Raw genomic sequence first — 22707 nt, 5'->3', positions numbered from 1 at the left:
CTTAAAAAAAATACCACAAAAGCGACAGGTTTGAGAAAATAAAAAACACCGCAAGTTCTTTTAAAAAAAAATTTTATTACATAAATTCTACACTACTACAAGTACAAACAAATACACAGGCAAATTACTAAAGCCTTGTGGATTTCTCGATTCAAACAGTCTTCTTGTTGTATGGACCAAGTCCTTTACAAGACTTTAAATGTCTATTCAGTTTATCAGGTCGACATATTGGTACACCACAATTTTCACACAAAGACTAATTATCAACTTCATTAAAAGGATAGTGATATATTTCGTGTCGTTGTGCACTTTGAATATTTGCTAATGTTTTGTTTCAAAATATACAGCTTGGTTCCGATGAATGTACAACCAGTCTATCACAATTCCTGAGGTGCCGTTTTAATCTTCCATATTGTACAAACTTGCTTAAACACCTGTTGCACTGATATTTAATGCGTTCAGAGTTATTATTACAATTGTGTATTACATAATCCCGTAATTTCAAGTTTTTGATCTTCTCACAGTACGTGCAGTCGGGTGATGGAACACCGCTGGATGCTCCTTCCTTCATCAATGCCACTGGAACTGTTGACACCCATTGTAACACTGCTGACATGTTAACTTCTGAAGCCTTTGAGGTCTGCTCTGCGGAAGATGTTGCACGCATCGAAATCTCCTGCTGTGCTGAGAGAGCAGGTGTATCTGTAGACGTCGTTGTCATCGTGCTCTGCACTGATGATGGTAGACCTTCGATCCAGGTTGGTGTAGATAGTGATAATGATGCCATCGAGTTCTCAAGAATAGCTAGATACTGTTCTATTAATCAAGTCTAACTATCCGATCCGTTCATTACTGCAGCCATAGACGGACTGAAGTTCATAACACCAGGGTCTCACTTATATAGACTCACCAGCTGGTACAGCACATGAGTCAAAACAATAACCATGTTCATTATACATCTCGGAGCATTTTTTATAATGATGATGTAAGCTATCAAGACGTGAAATTAGTTTATTACATTTTATACACTGAAATTGTATTCGTTTCAGTAAATTATTCGGACAACTGCTTCTTTCATGTCTGCGAGCATTTGAGGTTATAGTAAAAGATGCACCACAATATTTGCACTGACGCAATGTACGCTCTTCATTAATTGAAGTCTGGAATGCAGATGGTGAAACTTCAGCTGATGATGGAACAGCACGTATCGTTGTCTCCTCCGCAGTCGGTATCGGGATCTCCGACTCCATCATCGCTGCTGTCGGTAAACTTTCTATTCCGGTCGACATAACTAAATCTCACGAAACTTACTGGAGAGAGCACGTCCGTACTGCACCGTGGTCAGAGGTGAACTGCGGGTCCAGTCGTCTGAACCTCGCTTATATACCCGCGGTCTACTGGTATGCTACATGAGTCAAAATAATGTCTGTATTTAAAATTATTTTTTTATTAGGCACCTAAAAATTATAGAAATAAAAACACACACAAGTTCAAGTTTTACACATTTATTTATAAAACATACACAAATACACATTAGGTTAAGGAATCAAGCATTTTCACAAGCAAAGTCTTTAATGCCGCACACACTGTAACATCAACTCCGGTTCCAACTGGTTCGCAGGCCACGGGATCAGGAACACAGGTTTCCAGTTGGTCATCTTCTGCGACGTCGACAACTCCGACAAGACATGGTCGATGAAGTCTGTGACCACGTCTACGCCTGGGCTTTGGCTCAGTGCTAGTTGGGACAGATTCACTGCCTGGACTGCGACGACGAGACACACACCGTTTGGACGTCTGCGTAGAAGCATCACAGGTCGCAACAGGTTGCAACACATCCATGTTTGGTGTTGCACGTGCAGACGAGGCGACTACCTCAGCGATGCTGGCAGGAAGGATTGTGTGTAGTCTCATGTGATAGACGGCACAGTTTCCAGGTTCGCAACAATCTACCAGCTGCTGGGTCAGTTCGTAGGACACAGGAAAGTGCGCAAACCGCCAATGCTGAGCGCCTCCATCACAGGTTTCTTTATATGTACGTAGATACCCGGAATCCCAGTAGCTGTACTCGACACTGCTGAAGCTAGGTCTTGCGCTCACGTACACGTTAGCAGGATGAAACGTAAACATCTTCTTGCGGGTAGAACGACAACTGAAGGCACGTACGTATGTACGTCATTTATATATATGCAGGCTCCTACTAACACTGTGTGTGCCATTTCTGCATTAACTGCGAGTTTGTACAGGCACAGACACGATCAAACTTGTCACGTGACTGCACGTCATATATTGCACTAAGCCTGCGCAGGGAAGGACAGCCGTAGTCGGTCTGTAGGTCTACAATTACAACTGACGCATCACACAACTTGCTCAGCCATTTCTTCTGTTCAGGTCCGACAACGTAGATTATTTCGTTTTGAACTAGTAAATCTTCAATAGTGTTTTTCACTTGGTGGTACGGAATCTTTCCTTCGTCCCACTCCAGGCCATGGTAGTATTTACATAGCCATTCATTCGACCGTTTACTTTTTTCGTCTAGTAGTTTCCACGGATACGGAGGTCGGAAGCTGCGGGTTCGAGTCTTGTCTCCGGAGGTGACGCTAATTTCCTTGAGCACGAACCCATTTTGACTCTGGAAACCTTGCAGGTTGCAGTACATCTTGTCGCTAGCAATGCTCGGTCGTAACTAAATTATTATAGAAAACGAAACCGTATTTATGTCAGAATTTTCACAAGTTTGTCTCGACAATTGTACGATGCAAGCCGATCGTGAAGTATCAGACAAAAAGCATAGGTGTTTGGTGGAATGTTTCCGCTAGTCGTTATCTCGATCCTACAGTCGATGATGTTTGAATTTATTCGATCATCCTGTTTGGAAACGTCAAACACCATTAACGGAGCCTTGTTCTTGAAACTGTCGGGACTCAGTATCGGTGACTGTATCCGCCCGTAGTAAGCTTGCTGAAACTTGGCATACATTTGATATGCTAGAAGAAATCTTCCACTTTCAAAATCCATGTTCATGTCAACGTACGGATAACTTTCGCTGTTTAAAAATATTTTTACATTGCGTATTTGACATTTATCGAATACAGAGCGACTCACTCCTGCATTGAGTTGTCTTCCGGTCTGAAGCCCGACGATGATGTATCTTGGTTTTTCCGTAGCGAAGCTGGACTTTACTATCCAATTGATACGCTGACTATGAGGCAAGCCGGGATAAGTTTCTAGGCTCCAGGATCGGAATGGCACATCGAAGTTCTTACCATTTTCTATGTTCTTCAACATCTTGACTCGTTCAACGGTGCTCACTTGGATGTGGGGCAGCATCCACTCGATAGACTGTAGTGTTAGCGAGACATCTTGAGGGTTTTCTGCAGCGGCGACAATTGCATTAATGTGCGTGTTGGCTAGAAGTAGTACGAGCTCTTGCTTCGAATTAATGATTATATGCTTGTAGTCCTCAGCGAATCCAAGAAGCATGGACAGAGGAACACAAACTTCGAACTTCCCTTCGGCATAAACCGGAAGCTTATATTCATCCTCGAGAGCCCAACCGGCCATCTTTGCAGCAGACAGTTCATTTGGCGTGAGCGAAAGGTAATTTTTCATAGCAGATGTTATGCCTACATCTCTCGTCTGGTCTACCTCGACACCATTGAGTACATAAGTAATGCGTTCGATTAGGTGAAGAATACCATTGCAGGATATTGACGTCGTTGTCGGGTGCGTACCATCCGCTTTTGTCAGCGTGCCTCTTATACGTAGAAATGACTGTGAAGGTAAAGTACAAATATCTTGGTGCTGTACAGCAATGCGTACTTCCGATGGTAGTGCGTATGGTCCGAGCAGGAAAGGTTGGTACTCGTGCAATTCCATTTTCGTAATGCTGTCATCAAAAATGACCGGATCTTCCACGTTGAGGATTTCGTCTTCCATATTTACTCGGCACTTGTCCAATACTGAGAAGATACTTTATGTTGTCAGGTGTTAATGCACCGATGTCTGGTAGAGAACTGTTCTTATTCAAGACAATACGATTTCTTTTATAACTGTTCGGTGTTACGAACTTTATGCCCATCGCTTCAAGTGCAGACGTAATGTAATTTCTTCGTCTTGAAAATTCACCAATCGTCCTCGCTGGTCAACGATTCTGACGACGACTTCGTGTGCGCACTTCACGACGACTGGAACGTAAATGATACTTTGCGGTACTTCTACCAGTTTATATCCTGGCGGGACCATCGGTGAAAACTCGTGCAGCATGTTGCTTAGTCTTCCGTTGAGATACGTTCCACTTGCCAAATTACAGTTTATTCTTATGACATTCACAGGCAAAATGTTTACTGCGCGCGTAGATTCGTACGTTCTTCCTGTATCATACACCTTTGATTCGAATCCGAGCATCGTACCTATGGTGCCAGGTTTCGTAAAGTCGACATTTTCACTGCATGTTAGAATACTTTTTTGAGTGTTTGGATTTCCACGCAGTTGAAAGTCTACATCCTGTGGTAACATATCCCTGATGTACTTTGCAATGTCATCAATTTCGTAAGAGCCAACAGGTAACTGTATTTCATGAGCGGTCCCATCGCTTTTCAGGAAGCAGATCTTGCAATTTTCTTCGTCAATGTTCGGTATGGCATTATACGTTTGAAAATCTACGAGTCCGATACACCATTCTCCGTCTAAATCCAGAGGCGGGAAATGAACCGCCCGCAGCTCAGATGCGTGACCTGTCAATGTAAGTGTTATCGACATGACTAATAAATTATCGTCACTGCACAACCTTTAAGTAGCAATTTTTATTTGTCAGCTATTTTTGTTTGTTAAAAAGCGAAGACACAAGTGTCCGAAGTTTGTTTGATTAGGCCTCTGTTCCGTTTCGTAATTGTAAAACAACGTAGTGGACCGGCCCAGGTACTGTCGCAGTTCGGGCGGAGGGCGTAAATTTCCAAAACTATCGTAGTACTCGGCCATGTTTCCCGTCTTTACATAGGCCACCCAGTGCATGCCGCGACCCGCCGACGTGTCTAAATTAATTATGGCACGTTCATGCGTTTTTGGCTTGCTGGGCAAAGTGTCTCGCATAAACACGCCGCGGAAATTTGGTATTTTAAGTTTGCGTGCGTACTTTATTAAATCTATATTGGTGAGCGGTCGTTTCGGCAAAGAACTTACGATTTTATCTTTACTCGTTTCTTTTTCATGCCTCGACCTGTCTTGTGAGGTTGCAAGTACAGTCCTGCGCCGTTTTTTTTACCGATGGCAATGGCTTCCATGCTGGCATTGTGTCGCTGTGCTTCTTTTAACTGCTTGCGCTCATTCTTCGAAGTGTTGACTGCCCGCACTATACCACTCGTTGCACCGATGAGGCCACCGAGAGCACCCAATGCAGGCAAATGCAAAGGAAGAAATCCTCCTATAATCTTCTTGTCGAGAGTCTGTAATTTTTTCTTGGCTTTTTGCACGCCTGCACCAGTCTTGCGTTTGGTCTTGCGTGAGTTAGTCTTTGACTTGATGGAGCTGGCTCGTTGAGCACCCAGTCCTAATTTCGTCTTTGCCTTCATGATTTTAGATACGCTCCAGGCCGCGATTTTCTCTCCTAGTCCCGCGTTCGACGATTTACTTATATCTTCGGCTTCCTGTGCCAATATCTGATCTGCTCTGTGCCTAGATTCCAGATCCTTGCTTAATGAATATGCGATATCGTGCTGCTTGCACTTTTCGTCCAGAGAATTAATTCCCACGTCACCGCGAGCTAACCTTTTCGCTAGTTTAGTCCCGGGGCCGCAGAATCTGTAGCCGGGAATGTGTAGCTCGAATGGTAGGTTGTTTATCAGTGAGTTTACGAGTCCCGCACCGATGTGTTTTTTGTTCTTACCTCTTCGAGTCATTACGCACAACTGACCAGAAAGTATAAATACGCTTCTTTTATACAATTACTTTAGTACAATGCAGGTCGTCAAGCAAGACGTGTGTTTGCCCGTGCGCATTACGCAAGACGATGTATTTAGTGCGCGTGAATCACGACATGGCTTACTGTTGCCTTCTGCCGTACGATGCATAATGGCGGGTCCGTCAAACTGTGGCAAGACGTGTGTTTTACTGAGTTTACTGGAGGAGCCAAACGGTCTTCGGTTCGAGAACGTTTACTTGTATTCCAAGTCGTTGCAACAGCCAAAGTACCAGCGCCTAGCAACTGTTCTACGCTCGGTGGATGGTCTGGAGTATTTTCCGTTTAGCGATAATACCGATGTTGTACCTCCAAGCGAAGCAAAAGCCAATTCCGTGTTTGTTTTCGACGATGTGATGTGCGAGAAACAAGGCATAATACAAGAGTACTTTTCCATGGGCAGACACGGCAAGGTAGACTGTGTTTACCTGTGTCAGACGTACAGTCGTATTCCAAAACATCTCCTACGAGACAACGCAAACGTCATAGTTTTGTTTCGCATGGACGAACTTAATTTACGCCACGCTTATGACGATCACGTAAACACCGACATGTCGTTTCAGGAATTCAAAGACATGTGCTCCTTGTGTTGGAAAGAAGAACACGGATTTCTAGTCATCGTAAAGGACTGGCCTCTATATAAGGGCAGGTACAGACGAGGTTTCGATCAGTTTATCGCCAAACATGAGTCATAGCATTTCGAAATTCGGTCGTAGCAGTCGAGACTTACGTACTGCTCTCAAGTCTCATGACGACGTTATCCGCAAATACATTTCGCTACTGGCTCAAAAGGTGGAAAGTGTGAAAAACGAATTACTAGAGTATCTCGTTGCCATCGACCAGCGTGTGGAAGCCTCGGATTCTCGCATTCGCGACATGATCGAAGTATCGAATGCACAAAGACGTGACGATCTGAGAACTTTTCAAAGTAGTCTGAAAGCATCACTATCTCACTTGTCAACAAATTCAGATTTGGCCAAACACAAGAAAGAAGTTTCTGCGATCGAATAAAAAAGTATATAAGGAGGTCTTGCAATAAGTTTTCAGCCAGTACAATGTCGGACCTGGCCAGTGACCTTCATCGAGCTATACAGTCTGTTCGTGAAAAATATTTACTTGCTAGACGAACCAGACTTGCAAGTGAGATGGAAAATGAGGAGATATTTAAACCAATCACTAGTCGCCTCGACGAACTTAAAAACAAGGAAGAACCAGTCATCATTGTGAAGACAGAAGTTGAAGATGAAATGTCGACTGTAAAGAAGAGAAAGTATGAACCGGATCGAGAAGAAGAGGACTTAACAAGTACAGAGTCCATGCACAAGAAAAAAATACCGAAAAAGGGACATCAAGTTAATGCAATGGTCCGACCATACCTGATATCGTTTACGAGCCGGAATAATGACACGACCTACGGAGTGTACAGAAAATATAATAAGTGGTTCCTCGGTGCTAAAGAAATAGACTTTCTACCAGTAAACATCGTACGCGTAGCAGAGTTCAAAACGCGCGGGACTCCGGGTCTGTACGAATTGCTGTTTCGCAGGGAGCCTAAAGGATATTCTCACAAAGACTTACAAGAGTACAAAAAACTGCTAGAGCTAACCAACGCACATTTTCGCGATAACGATCCAGATAGTGGTGTATATAAAGACGTAGATCATGAAAAAATCGACATTCTCGCTAATCTCTTCAGTGAACTAACAATACATGGCGAAGGTTTAAAAAAGCTAGAAAGTGGTCAGATATTTGACTATGTATATTGGGACGACCCTAATGAATTAGTTGATCGCCTTAGAATTCTACATGCTTCGCTTAGCGTAGGAAACTATTCGCACATCAACGAAATAGTCTCCATACTTGAAGAACTGAGGGAAGCCGGCTACATACAATGAGTCGAACCAGAATCGCTCGCGAACTTCATGCTCCTGCTAGACGGAAATACCTTCGTCGCAAAGTCATAGTTCGTGGAATTGACGATTTATTCCAGGCGGACCTTGTTGAGATGATACCGTATTCCCGATTGAATAAAGGTTTCAAGTACATGTTGACAGTCATCGATGTTTATAGCAAGTTCGCTTGGGCTAGACCTGTCAAATCAAAGACTGCATCTGACGTAGCCAAGGCCATGAACAATATTTTGCGTGATAGACGTGTACCGTCGCACCTGCAAACGGACCTCGGGAAAGAATTCTACAATGCAACCTTCAAGGCTTTGATGAAGAAGTATGGCATCAAACACTACTCTACATTTAGTAATGTCAAAGCCTCCGTTGTCGAAAGGTTTAACAGAACTTTGCGTTCCAAGATGTGGCAGCAGTTCACGGCTAACGGAAATTACAAGTGGCTTGACATCTTGCCGAAACTAATAAGCGAGTATAATTCCACGGTGCATTCTACCACGAAAATGAAGCCAAAGGACGTAACGGACAATCGCTTGCTTTAAACAGTGTTTTCCAACACGAAGAAGAAAGATCCACGAAAGCGTAAAGCTAACGTCGGTGACATTGTGCGAATCTCCAAGCAGAAAGGTATCTTCGAGAAAGGTTTCACTGCAAACTGGAGTCCCGAACTTTTCCGTGTGACACATGTTCGTGAATCAGAGCCTAGGACCTACTACCTCGAAGATTTGGACCACAAACCTATCCATGGAGGCTTCTATGCTGAAGAGATTCAGCCTACGTTGTATCCCGATACGTACTTGGTGGAGAAGATTATAAAACGAAGAAATGGACGGTCTTACGTCAAGTGGTGGGGCTTTCCACCTCGCTTTAATTCGTGGGTGGCTGATGCGGAAATCGAGAAATCCTCAAGACTTTAGTAATTTGTCTGTGTATTTTTTTGTACTTGTAGTAGTTTAGTATGTATGTAATAAAAAATTTTTTTTAAAAGAACTTGTGGTGTTTTTATTTTCTCACACCTAACACTTTTTTAGTATTTTTTTAAATTAAAGTTGTTTTGTATCGGCCTGTGATCGAACCAAGGACCTTAGTCGATCTAATCAATCAGTATATAGATTACAAATTTATTTAATCAATTTTGAACATGGTTTATGGCAATTATTATATTTTAAATAAAATTAAACATTATTGCATCGATCGGGTATCGAACCAAGGACAGGAGCTGATCGAATCAATATGTAAGTTAATGAGTGATTTATTTAATGAATTTTGGAATTTTTCCCGAATTTCTAGCTAAATAATTACGGATTTTCAAGATGGCGGCCAAATTTCAAGATGGCGGGTGTCACAGTAATAATAAATGATTACTGCACTCTAGCGGATAAGAACTAAACTAACATGGTGTCAGCGCACTCTCGCAGACGAAAACAAGATGGTGGTCTCCAGCAGCGAAGACAAGATGGTGGACATGACGTCATACTAGGTGACGATATATATGCTTTGAAAAAAGTGGTGGGAGTCAGTATGCCAGCATCCACTGTGAGGGAAGGATCGGTCGCCATTTTTATTTTTTTTGCACTCGTCGGGTTCGAACCGAGGACTCCGTGTCGTTAAAGTACAATTTTTTTTAAATTTTTTGTTAAAATTTTATTATTTGAATTTTTTTATGATTTTTAAAAAAAATTTCGTTAAAATCGGATAATAAATAAAAAAGTTAAAGATGGCAGGCGTAACGAAAATTGCAACGGTGACGACATCATCCAATATGGCGGAAAACACATCACCAGAATTTTCGAGAAAACACAATTACGTCATCCAAAATGGAGGATCCAAAATGGCGGATCCAAAATGGCCGCCGTTATCTACTTGTCCCGTTACGTTATGCCCCGTTACGTTATGTCCCATTACGCTGTGTCCCGTTACGCTTATCCAAGATGGCCGCCGTGACGTCACAATCCAAGATGGCCGCCGTGACGTCACAATCCAAGATGGCCGCCGTGACGTCACAATCCAATATGGCGGACACCGGCACCTCGCACCTCACCCAGGACCCAGTCCCCGGACATACTTTCCTATACTACTTTCATCCCATCATCCCAAACACAATTAACTCATCGTAGTATACAGAAAAAAAAAAAATCAACAAAGTTCTTTTCATTTAATCTTAGCAACCACATCATCATTTCCACCTATAGTATAGTTTCTTGAGCCCAAGAGTCTTTCAATATATACCATGCAGTGTTCTTCAAGAGATGTGGTATACTTCTAGTTCTACATACAAATCCATCCTATCATTGATTTGTTGACATTAGAAAAAAGCCTTAAAGTTAATTTTTACGTGTTTTATTAGTAGTATAGTTTGGGGGCGCCGGGGACATGGCGCTGGCGCGTGGATTGTGATTGTCGGTCCGCCATATTGGATTGTGACGTCACGGCAGCCATCTTGGAGGAGTGTAACGGGACACAGCGTAACGGGACAAGTTTGACCTTGACCTTTGACCCTCAAAATTTGCCAAAATTGGGCAAAATTTGCCCAAAATTCCACAAAAATCGCCAAAATTTCCATTTCTGTGGAAAAAAAAATTCCGCCAAAAAATCTCAAAAAATTCCTCAATTCAAAAATTAGGGTTTCGAAAATCCTCAAAAGTCATTTTGTCATAGAAAGAACCCAAATTCCTAAAAGAGGCTTAAGCATCCTTGTTTACAGCCTCCGATAAGCCTCCTACGTCATCTAGGATTATGACCGCCATCTTGGATTATGTCGTCACCGTTGCAGTTTCCGTTACGTCCGCCATCTTTAACTTTTTTATTTATTATCCGATTTAAATGAACTTTTTTTAAAAAATTATAAAAAAAAATAAATAATAAAATTTTAATATATATTTTTTTTAAAAATTGAACTTTTTAGACACGGAGGTCAGAGTCCTCGGTTCGAACCCGACAGAGGCAAAAAAAAATATAAAATGGCGACCGATCCTTCCCCCTAGGTGACTGCAAGCAGACTGACCCCCACCACTTATGTCAATGCACATATACCATCAGGTAGTATGACGTCATGTCCGCCATCTTGAAATTTGGACGCCATCTTGAAAATCTTTATTTATTATCCGATTTTAATGAAAAAAATTCCAAAATTCATCAAAAAATTAACGTATTTGAATTCTGTTTGATTATATCGATGTACGTCCTTGGTTCGATTCCCGACGAGAGTAAACAGTCGATCCTTCCTCCATGAAAGCTACCTAGACTGATCTATCACCACCAATACCAAGGTATATATATCGTCAACTGGTATGACATCATTTCCGCCATCTTGTCTTCATCCACTGGAGACCACCATCTTGTTTTCGTCTGCTAGAGTGTGCCGATATCATGTAGTATAATTACCACACCTTTGACCTTGACCTTGAAATTTGACCTTGACCTTGAAATTTGACCTTGACCTTGAACTTTGACCTTGACCTTGAAATTTGACCTTGACCTTGAACTTTGACCTTGAACTTTGACCTTGACCTTGAACTTTGACCTTGACCTTGAAATTTGACCTTGACCTTGAAATTTGACCTTGACCTCGAAATTTGACCTTGACCTTGAAATTTGACTTTGTCCTTGAAATTTGACTTTGTCCTTGTCGACCATCATGGATTCGACATTTTATGTTCAGTACATGCTACCAGGAGCTACCACCTGCTGAAGTACTCCATCTTGTGTGTACTTGTATTATAGAGTACATTTCCATCTGGATAATTTTATTCTAACCCGCTACAGTGCAGTAATCATTCATTACCGAGGTGCCCCCCCCGCCATCTTTAAATTCGGCCGCCATATTGAAATCATGTAATAATGTAGCTATAAAAGCGGGAAAAAATCCAAAATTCATAAAAAAAATCACTCATTAACTTACATATTGATTCGATCCGCTCCAGTCCTTGGTTCGATCCCTGAATGATGCAAAACATTTAATTTTATATAAAAATAATAATTTCAATAAACCATGTTCAAAATTCTTAAAGAGACTTTAAATCCTCTACTACCATCATCCTATCAGACATCAAGACCACCATATTGGAAATTCGTAATTGTAATGCTAGAGATTCGGGAAAAAGTTCAAAATTCATTAAATAAATTTGTAATCTATATACTGATTGATTAGATCGACTAAGGTCCTTGGTTCGATCCCTGGCCGATAAAAAACAACTTTAATTTTAAAAAAGTACCAGAAAAGTGTAAGGTTCGAGAAATAAAACACCTCAAAGTCTTTTACAAACATAATATTTATTACACAATTTCTATCCTACTACAGAATCACTTGCGAAAGCCAGCAATCTTATAAACATTTAGCCCTGCATAGACGTGCAACGACTACTTCTTAGCTCCAAATGGCTCCCACAGCTCCAACAGCCTCCAAATGCTTAACACAGCTCCAAATGGCTCCAAATGCTCCAAACGGCTCCAAATGCTCCAAATGTCTCCAGCAGCTCCAAATGCTTGACAGCTCCAAATGCTTCAAAAGGCTCCAAATGCTCCAACAGCTCCAAAAAAAGGCTCCAAATGCTCCAATAGCCTCCAAATGCTTAACACAGCTCCAAATGGCTCCAAATGCTCCAAACGGCCTCCAAATGCTTGACAGCCTCCAAATGCTTGACAGCTCCAAATGGCTCCAGATGCTCCAAACGGCTCCAAATGCTCCAAATGTCTCCAAAAGGCTCCAAATGCTTCAAAAGGCTCCAAATGCTCCAACAGCCTCCAAATGCTTAACACAGCTCCAAATAGCTCCAAATGCTCCAAACGGCCTCCAAATGGCTCCAACAGCCTCCAAATGCTTAAAACAGCTCCAAATGGCTCCAAATGCTCCAAACGGCCTCCAAATGCTTGACAGCTCCAAATGTCTCCAGCAGCTCCAAATGCTTGACAGCTACAAATGCTTCAAAAGGCTCCAAATGCTCCGAATGGCTCCAAATGCTCCAAATGGCTCCAACAGCTCCAAAAGGCTCCAAATGCTTCAAAAGGCTCCAATTGTTCCAAGAGCTCCATCTTCAATTGGTTCCAACTGATTCCAATTACTTTTCTTATCGAACTTGGCATGATTACTAACATGTCTTTATTAGTTTACATTTTGACTGGCAGTGGTAACGTATTGTGTACCTTTAAGTTATAAGTTTTATTTAGAAATCAGATTTCGATAAATGGTAGATACCATTTGGAAATAAAATATATTAATTTATCTTCAAGTTTATACACATACATTTAATTTAAGCCATTATTGTATGTAGCCAGCTTCCCTCAGTTCTTTGAGTATGAAGGATATTTCTGTAATGTTCGAATAGTTTCCTGCACAAAGCGATCCATGTAGTAGTCGTAGCCTGTCAACCAATATGTTAGGATCTTCCCATGAGGTATAATCAATCTCTTCTGCTGCGTTCATCATCCTTGCATGTTTATTATAAATATTATGATATCTGGTGTCTTCCGTTTTAACACCAACCTCAGGGTTACTTTCCTCATCGTGCCAGTGATTATCACAAGCTTGATCAGGATAATTTATTTTATTACGACGTTTCCATCGTTTTGGTCTCAAACCACCATCACAGTCTTCGCTCTTGCATGCGTTTGGTGCTTCAGCACAGTACTCAATCATGTCAGCCTTAGATGTGTCAGCACAGTCTTCGTTCACGCCAGCTCCTGATGTGTCACCACAGTCTTCAATCATGTCAGCACCACAAACTTGATCAGGATAATTTATTTTATTACGTCGTTTCCATCGTTTTGGTCTCAGACCACCATCACAGTCTTCGATCTTGCCTGCTTTAGGTGCTTCAGTACAGTACTCAATCATGTCAGCCTCAGATGTGTCACCACAATCTTCAATCATGCCCGCTTCAGATGATTCATCAAAGTCTTCGACCTTGTAAGCTTCAGATGGTCCTCCATCTTTCTCATTTTCATGGAGACTACTAGATATTGGAGTAAATATATTTTCATTTCTAATGTGGTTACAACTTCCTTCGTTTGTTTTAAATTTTAAATTATTATCTTGATCTAGATCAGTAATTTTAGCATTAGCTTTTTCGCCTTCGTTCCTCTTCCGCGATGTTGTAGCCCAGTCTTCGTTATCTTTATTCATCTTAATTGTACAGGTCTTGTAATGTCTATCCAAGTAATATCTTCTACCAAAGGATTTCTGACACTGACTGCAATGAAATGGTTTTTGACAAGGACCCAAATTACACTCGCTTCTCTCATGTCGTTTAGCATTCTTTCTCAAGGTAAACACCTTGCTACAGTATCTACAGTGATGACGTTTCGATACAGCAACAAATCCCGTTTCAGGATTCATATTAGTTACTGAGACTAATGCCAGATGCAAACTAAGAGTTTTAAATTAGATATATTACTTAAATAGAATTTTTTTATTATTTCATCAGCGAGAATTAATTTATCTCATTCAAAGGTACTTGTTGCAAGTAGTTCTGCTTTTCAACAACAGATGTCGCCTCATGTTACTTGCAGGTAAATAATATTTAGTTCTTTTATGCGGGATGCGGGATGCTCACTAACGATCGCAATAGAACGATGGCTTCGCTAGACTCCAAGGAGAAGGAAGTACGTCCATCCTGTTAGTGCTTCTTAGATTTCTCAGAGATTATTTGACTGAGTAATGATATTTTTATTTTAATTTCCACCTGATAAAAATATTACAAGTGATGATTAAGTAGCAGAAGTTCACTAATTATTAGCAACCTTGAATAAAAAATGACATGCTTCATTAAGTAAAAAAATCCTTCATGCAGAGATAAATTCATCATCAGTAACCAGAAGCACTCGGAGAAAACCATCAGATGTCTAGTCAGGAATAATCAGAAGCACCCAGAGAAAACCATCAAAATATTGTCAAGAATAATCAGGAGCATACGGAGAAATCCACCATAATACTGTCAAGAATAAACGGGAGCACACGGAGAAAACCGCCATAATATTGACAAGAATAATCGGAAGCAGACGGAGAAAACCGCCACAAGTTTTCTTTGATATCATAAAATTTCAGGAAAAAATAACAAAAAATAAAAATTAATTAATAAAAAATTTTAAAAAATAAAATAATTCTGGCTTGTACTAGAACTATATCTTTGCTCAACAATGAGAAGTTCACAAGCTAGCAGAATCTGTTTATGTATTTATTTATTTTATTTTTTAAAATTTTTTATTAATTTATTTTTATTTTTTGTTATTTTTTCCTGAAATTTTATGATATCAAAGAAAACTTGTGGCGGTTTTCTCCGTGTGCTTCCGATTATTCTTGTCAATATTATGGCGGTTTTCTCCGTGTGCTCCCGTTTATTCTTGACAGTATTATGGTGGATTTCTATGTGTGCTCCTGATTATTCTTGACAATATTTTGATGGTTTTCTCTGGGTGCTTCTGATTATTCCTGACTAGACATCTGATGGTTTTCTCCGAGTGCTTCTGGTTACTGATGATGAATTTATCTCTGCATGAAGGATTTTTTTACTTAATGAAGCATGTCATTTTTTATTCAAGGTTGCTAATAATTAGTGAACTTCTGCTACTTAATCATCACTTGTAATATTTTTATCAGGTGGAAATTAAAATAAAAATATCATTACTCAGTCAAATAATCTCTGAGAAATCTAAGAAGCACTAACAGGATGGACGTACTTCCTTCTCCTTGGAGTCTAGCGAAGCCATCGTTCTATTGCGATCGTTAGTGAGCATCCCGCATCCCGCATAAAAGAACTAAATATTATTTACCTGCAAGTAACATGAGGCGACATCTGTTGTTGAAAAGCAGAACTACTTGCAACAAGTACCTTTGAATGAGATAAATTAATTCTCGCTGATGAAATAATAAAAAAATTCTATTTAAGTAATATATCTAATTTAAAACTCTTAGTTTGCATCTGGCATTAGTCTCAGTAACTAATATGAATCCTGAAACGGGATTTGTTGCTGTATCGAAACGTCATCACTGTAGATACTGTAGCAAGGTGTTTACCTTGAGAAAGAATGCTAAACGACATGAGAGAAGCGAGTGTAATTTGGGTCCTTGTCAAAAACCATTTCATTGCAGTCAGTGTCAGAAATCCTTTGGTAGAAGATATTACTTGGATAGACATTACAAGACCTGTACAATTAAGATGAATAAAGATAACGAAGACTGGGCTACAACATCGCGGAAGAGGAACGAAGGCGAAAAAGCTAATGCTAAAATTACTGATCTAGATCAAGATAATAATTTAAAATTTAAAACAAACGAAGGAAGTTGTAACCACATTAGAAATGAAAATATATTTACTCCAATATCTAGTAGTCTCCATGAAAATGAGAAAGATGGAGGACCATCTGAAAATTACAAGGTCGAAGACTTTGATGAATCATCTGAAGCGGGCATGATTGAAGATTGTGGTGACACATCTGAGGCTGACATGATTGAGTACTGTACTGAAGCACCTAAAGCAGGCAAGATCGAAGACTGTGATGGCGGTCTGAGACCAAAACGATGGAAACGACGTAATAAAATAAATTATCCTGATCAAGTTTGTGGTGCTGACATGATTGAAGACTGTGGTGACACATCAGGAGCTGGCGTGAACGAAGACTGTGTAGACACATCTAAGGCTGACATGATTGAGTACTGTGCTGAAGCACCAAACGCATGCAAGAGCGAAGACTGTGATGGTGGTTTGAGACCAAAACGATGGAAACGTCGTAATAAAATAAATTATCCTGATCAAGCTTGTGATAATCACTGGCACGATGAGGAAAATAACCCTGAGGTTGGTGTTAAAACGGAAGACACCAGATATCATAATATTTATAATAAACATGCAAGGATGATGAACGCAGCAGAAGAGATTGATTATACCTCATGGGAAGATCCTAACATATTGGTTGACAGGCTACGACTACTACATGGATCGCTTTGTGCAGGAAACTATTCGAACATTACAGAAATATCCTTCATACTCAAAGAACTGAGGGAAGCTGGCTACATACAATAATGGCTTAAATTAAATGTATGTGTATAAACTTGAAGATAAATTAATATATTTTATTTCCAAATGGTATCTACCATTTATCGAAATCTGATTTCTAAATAAAACTTATAACTTAAAGGTACACAATACGTTACCACTGCCAGTCAAAATGTATACTAATAAAGACATGTTAGTAATCATGCCAAGTTCGATAAGAAAAGTAATTGGAATCAGTTGGAACCAATTGAAGATGGAGCTCTTGGAACAATTGGAGCCTTTTGAAGCATTTGGAGCCTTTTGGAGCTGTTGGAGCCATTTGGAGCATTTGGAGCCATTTGGAGCATTTGGAGCCTTTTGAAGCATTTGTAGCTGTCAAGCATATGGAGCTGCTGGAGACATTTGGAGCTGTCAAGCATTTGGAGGCCGTTTGGAGCATTTGGAGCCATTTGGAGCTGTTTTAAGCATTTGGAGGCTGTTGGAGCCATTTGGAGGCCGTTTGGAGCATTTGGAGCTATTTGGAGCTGTGTTAAGCATTTGGAGGCTGTTGGAGCATTTGGAGCCTTTTGAAGCATTTGGAGCCTTTTGGAGACATTTGGAGCATTTGGAGCCGTTTGGAGCATCTGGAGCCATTTGGAGCTGTCAAGCATTTGGAGGCTGTCAAGCATTTGGAGGCCGTTTGGAGCATTTGGAGCCATTTGGAGCTGTGTTAAGCATTTGGAGGCTATTGGAGCATTTGGAGCCTTTTTTTGGAGCTGTTGGAGCATTTGGAGCCTTTTGAAGCATTTGGAGCTGTCAAGCATTTGGAGCTGCTGGAGACATTTGGAGCATTTGGAGCCGTTTGGAGCATTTGGAGCCATTTGGAGCTGTGTTAAGCATTTGGAGGCTGTTGGAGCTGTGGGAGCCATTTGGAGCTAAGAAGTAGTCGTTGCACGTCTATGCAGGGCTAAATGTTTATAAGATTGCTGGCTTTCGCAAGTGATTCTGTAGTAGGATAGAAATTGTGTAATAAATATTATGTTTGTAAAAGACTTTGAGGTGTTTTATTTCTCGAACCTTACACTTTTCTGGTACTTTTTTAAAATTAAAGTTGTTTTTTATCGGCCAGGGATCGAACCAAGGACCTTAGTCGATCTAATCAATCAGTATATAGATTACAAATTTATTTAATGAATTTTGAACTTTTTCCCGAATCTCTAGCATTACAATTACGAATTTCCAATATGGTGGTCTTGATGTCTGATAGGATGATGGTAGTAGAGGATTTAAAGTCTCTTTAAGAATTTTGAACATGGTTTATTGAAATTATTATTTTTATATAAAATTAAATGTTTTGCATCATTCAGGGATCGAACCAAGGACTGGAGCGGATCGAATCAATATGTAAGTTAATGAGTGATTTTTTTTATGAATTTTGGATTTTTTCCCGCTTTTATAGCTACATTATTACATGATTTCAATATGGCGGCCGAATTTCAAGATGGCGGGGGGGGCACCTCGGTAATAAATGATTACTGCACTGTAGCGGGTTAGAATAAAATTATCCAGATGGAAATGTACTCTATAATACAAGTACACACAAGATGGAGTACTTCAGCAGGTGGTAGCTCCTGGTAGCATGTACTGAACATAAAATGTCGAATCCATGATGGTCGACAAGGACAAAGTCAAATTTCAAGGACAAAGTCAAATTTCAAGGTCAAGGTCAAATTTCGAGGTCAAGGTCAAATTTCAAGGTCAAGGTCAAATTTCAAGGTCAAGGTCAAAGTTCAAGGTCAAGGTCAAAGTTCAAGGTCAAAGTTCAAGGTCAAGGTCAAAGTTCAAGGTCAAGGTCAAATTTCAAGGTCAAGGTCAAATTTCAAGGTCAAGGTCAAAGGTGTGGTAATTATACTACATGATATCGGCACACTCTAGCAGACGAAAACAAGATGGTGGTCTCCAGTGGATGAAGACAAGATGGCGGAAATGATGTCATACCAGTTGACGGTATATATACCTTGGTATTGGTGGTGATAGATCAGTCTAGGTAGCTTTCATGGAGGAAGGATCGACTGTTTACTCTCGTCGGGAATCGAACCAAGGACGTACATCGATATAATCAAACAGAATTCAAATACGTTAATTTTTTGATGAATTTTGGAATTTTTTTCATTAAAATCGGATAATAAATAAAGATTTTCAAGATGGCGTCCAAATTTCAAGATGGCGGACATGACGTCATACTACCTGATGGTATATGTGCATTGACATAAGTGGTGGGGGTCAGTCTGCTTGCAGTCACCTAGGGGGAAGGATCGGTCGCCATTTTTTAATTTTTTTTGCCTCTGTCGGGTTCGAACCGAGGACTCTGACATCCGTGTCTAAAAAGTTCAATTTTTAAAAAAATATCGCCGCCGTGTCCACCAGAGCATGGACGGGGTGCCTGTTCAGGAGCACCGGGACTCGGAGCAGAGCAGCCTCGTCTTCCCCCAGCCGTCCCAGGCAGACAGGTGCGGCCCAGTTCGCTGTGGGGGCTGCCGGGGCGACTGGCGGCCGGGTGGGTTCGGCCGCGCCGGCCGATGACGTGATGCCGGCGACTGCTGGTATCGGCCCGCCGCTGACGTCTGGTGGTGCCAGTTGTGCTGGTCCACCCTGATGTGCGGCAGCTAAAGTCGCGACCTCTGATGTCGTTTGCCAGTTCGTCCTGTTCCTTGTGGATCTGGCTGGAGATTCCTGTCGGCGACCCCTCTCTCTATTCGCCGGCAGTGACTGATTCGTGAACGTCGGGCGGTTGCGGTGGGGGCAGTGGCCGACTCGATCGCTGTCCCCTACTGGAAGTTTCCCGGCCGGCGTTCCTCAGCCTCCATCTTTCGCCACACTTGTGCCCGTGTCGGGCAGCCCGCGTGCCAGTGATATTGTTCAGAGGTGCAGTATCGACACCGCGGGTGCCTGCCGTCACTTGCCCCTCTGTCCATACTTCGCCCGTCCCGCCGTGCTGCTTGTTCCGGTCTGGCCTCGAGCTGCGGTCTTGAGTGACGTGGTGAAGATGGGGCCGCGTAGGGCACCAGGGCCATGGTGTACCCTAGCGCCACCTGTCCCGGAACACGAGTCTCGCGTCTCGGGCACAACGGCGCCCCCTTCTCCCGGTTGTCCTGCAAGTCGCCTTCCACCTCCCTTGCCCGCTCGACAAACTCGGACAGCTCCAATACGGTCGCGCCCCGCATGAATGGTCTCAAGTCCGGTGACAGCTGCTCGCAGATGAGTGGGAGGATCTCACTCGCCGGCCCCCCAGTGCCCAAACGACGATAAAGTCGCATTTTCATGTGCACAAATGCCTCGACGCTTTCACTGTCCGCCTACGTCGTGCAGTACAGCTGCCGTTGACAGCTGGCCCGCGCCTGGGGCCCGTCGAAGCGCCTCTCAAATGTCCGGGCAAATTCCTCCCATCCCGTGAGATAATCGCCGGTGTCCGTCCACCAAGTTCGTGCGCGCCCCCGTAGTTGTCCGCTGACTTTGGGTACCCAACTGTCCCTTGGCACACTCGCCAATCTGTTCCGACACGCGGCTAGGAATGCCCGCGGACATTCGTGCAATTCTCCCGAAAATTCCGGCAACGCGATCGCGACCTCCGTCACTCGCATCACTATAGGTGAATGTTCGAGATTCTGTTTGTCACTCCCCCGCGTCACTTCCGTTTTCACTGTCTTGTTCCACAGGCAGGTGCACACTACTTCCCTGTCCTCCGTTTTTACGCTGTTCAGTTTCGCGGTAAAAACTAGCCCGCACCACGCGCACTTGTCTCCCACTTCCGTCTTTGTTGCGTCAGAGTCCGTCCCGCCACTGCGTCCGTCTTGCCAGGCTGAGCCGGCTGGCTGGTTCATCTTCCTCCTGTGCGATAAGCTTTGTCCACGAATACCCGCCGACACTTAACACCGCCGCGCGATGCTCTTCCACGTCCCGCTATCTCGCCGCGCGACCCGATCCCGGCGTGGGACGTAACGTGCTATCGCTCGCCGTCGCGCCGTCCTGCGATCCGATCCCGGCGTGGGACACGACTCGTTATCTCTTGCTGTCGCGCCGCCCTGGCGCGCTTGCTTCCGCTCCCCGTGTCTCCCGCTTCCCAGCGTATTCCGCGGCCCGTCCTATGTCTCTGCACGCCCCTGAAATTGTTCGTTGCCCTGCAAAGATCGTAGCCACACTAGGTGGGCGCCACTTGTCGTCGCCCAGGTTTTTCCCCAGGAACAGTGCAGCTGCCCGGCTGCTCGTGGTAGAGAGGGTTCAGGCCTCGTGGCCTCCGGGGAACGTCAACCTAGTGCCCGAAATGACTAATACCAAATTCAATGGTCGACTCATGATTTATTAACCCACTAACACGGAATACTTGGGGCTGGCCCCGTTCCTGCCTGCGTACGTCTGGGGTGAAGCCCGGCTCCGTGGGCTGTGCCACGCCGTTCCGTACCGCACCGAAAGTCCGTGCGACGCCGGCACTGACACGATAACTATTACTTCCCGATGTTCAGGATAGGTTTTAAGTCTCTGTTGGTTGCAAGCCTTCTCCCGCGTCTCAATCGTGACCGCTTGTTAGACAACCGCGCCACGAGAATCTCCCGCGATTCACGCGACTACTCCGCGACTACTCCTCGGGGCCGTCTGCCCAGCGACTACTCCGCGACTACTCCTCGGGGCCGTCTGCCCAGCGACTGTGCGACTACTCGCGACCGTGTCTCCCTCGCGACTGACTGGACTGAGCGCTCCGTGCGCGGCGCTTCCCCTCCCGGCGCGTCTCTCCCTCCCCTCGACGTCTCCCACAGAGCACATGACGTTTCGCAGGCAGGGCGGGACCTCAGTCGCCCGGTGTACAAATACAACAATACCCTTCAAAAATATAAAAGATTACAGTCCGCTGAAAAAAAAAACAACACACACTGGTATATCTTTATGCCTAACTGGCAGGAGAGGCGTTGCCTCGTCATAACGGCCTGTAGGGAGCTAGGTAGGCACTTGGGTCGACGTCAACGTTAAGGATTCTTCCACTGTCTTCATTCTCCCATAAATCATCATCGTCCTTCAATTTAAGTTCTTCGTCGAGATCGGAAGAGCCACGTACATAATCTCTCTCAAGACAAGGATAATTATTGTCGTAATGCAGATCACTAATCTTTAGTCTAGTAGATCCATCATTGTCCTCTAGCTTGTACGCAGGCTTAACGTTACAAGTTCTATCATGTCTTTTTAAGCTCTCTCTCTGCGTAAACGACTTGCTACATCGAACGCAACTTATCATATTGCGTAGTGGATTTTTAACACAGTCATTCTTCTGGTGTTGTCTTCCATTCTTTCTCAAGATAAATTCTTTGCTGCAAAACTTACACCTGTGTCCTTTCGATACAGCAACAGACACCGAATCTAGATTCATATTAGTTACTGTGACTAATATTAGATACAAAGAGACAGTTTTCCAATTGGAACCATTACTTAAATATAATTTTTTAAATATTTCTTAAGCGAGAGTTAAGTTATCTCATGCAAAGGTACTTGTTGTAAGTAGTTTTGCTTTTCAACAACAGATGACACCACGTATTGCTTGCAGGTAAAAATTATTTCTTTCTTTCATGCAGGATGCAGGATTCTCACTAACGATCGCAATAGAGGGATGACATCGATAGACTCCAAGGAGAAGGTAGTTTGTTCTCCCAGTTAGTGTTTCTCAGATTTCTCAGGGTATATATTATTATTTGACTGAATAATGATTTTTTTTTTAAAATTCCACCTAATAAAAATAAAATAGAAGCGCTCAGAGAAAACCATCAGGGATGATGTCGTTTATAAACATCATAAATTACCAATTTTTTTTTTAAAAAAAGTCCAAATTTAATCC

This window comes from Bacillus rossius, chromosome 5 (assembly GCF_032445375.1).
Source record: "Bacillus rossius redtenbacheri isolate Brsri chromosome 5, Brsri_v3, whole genome shotgun sequence".
NCBI lineage: Eukaryota > Metazoa > Arthropoda > Insecta > Phasmatodea > Bacillidae > Bacillus > Bacillus rossius.
The sequence above is the reverse complement of the archived record's forward strand: the minus strand, read 5'-3'. Positions refer to the sequence as shown.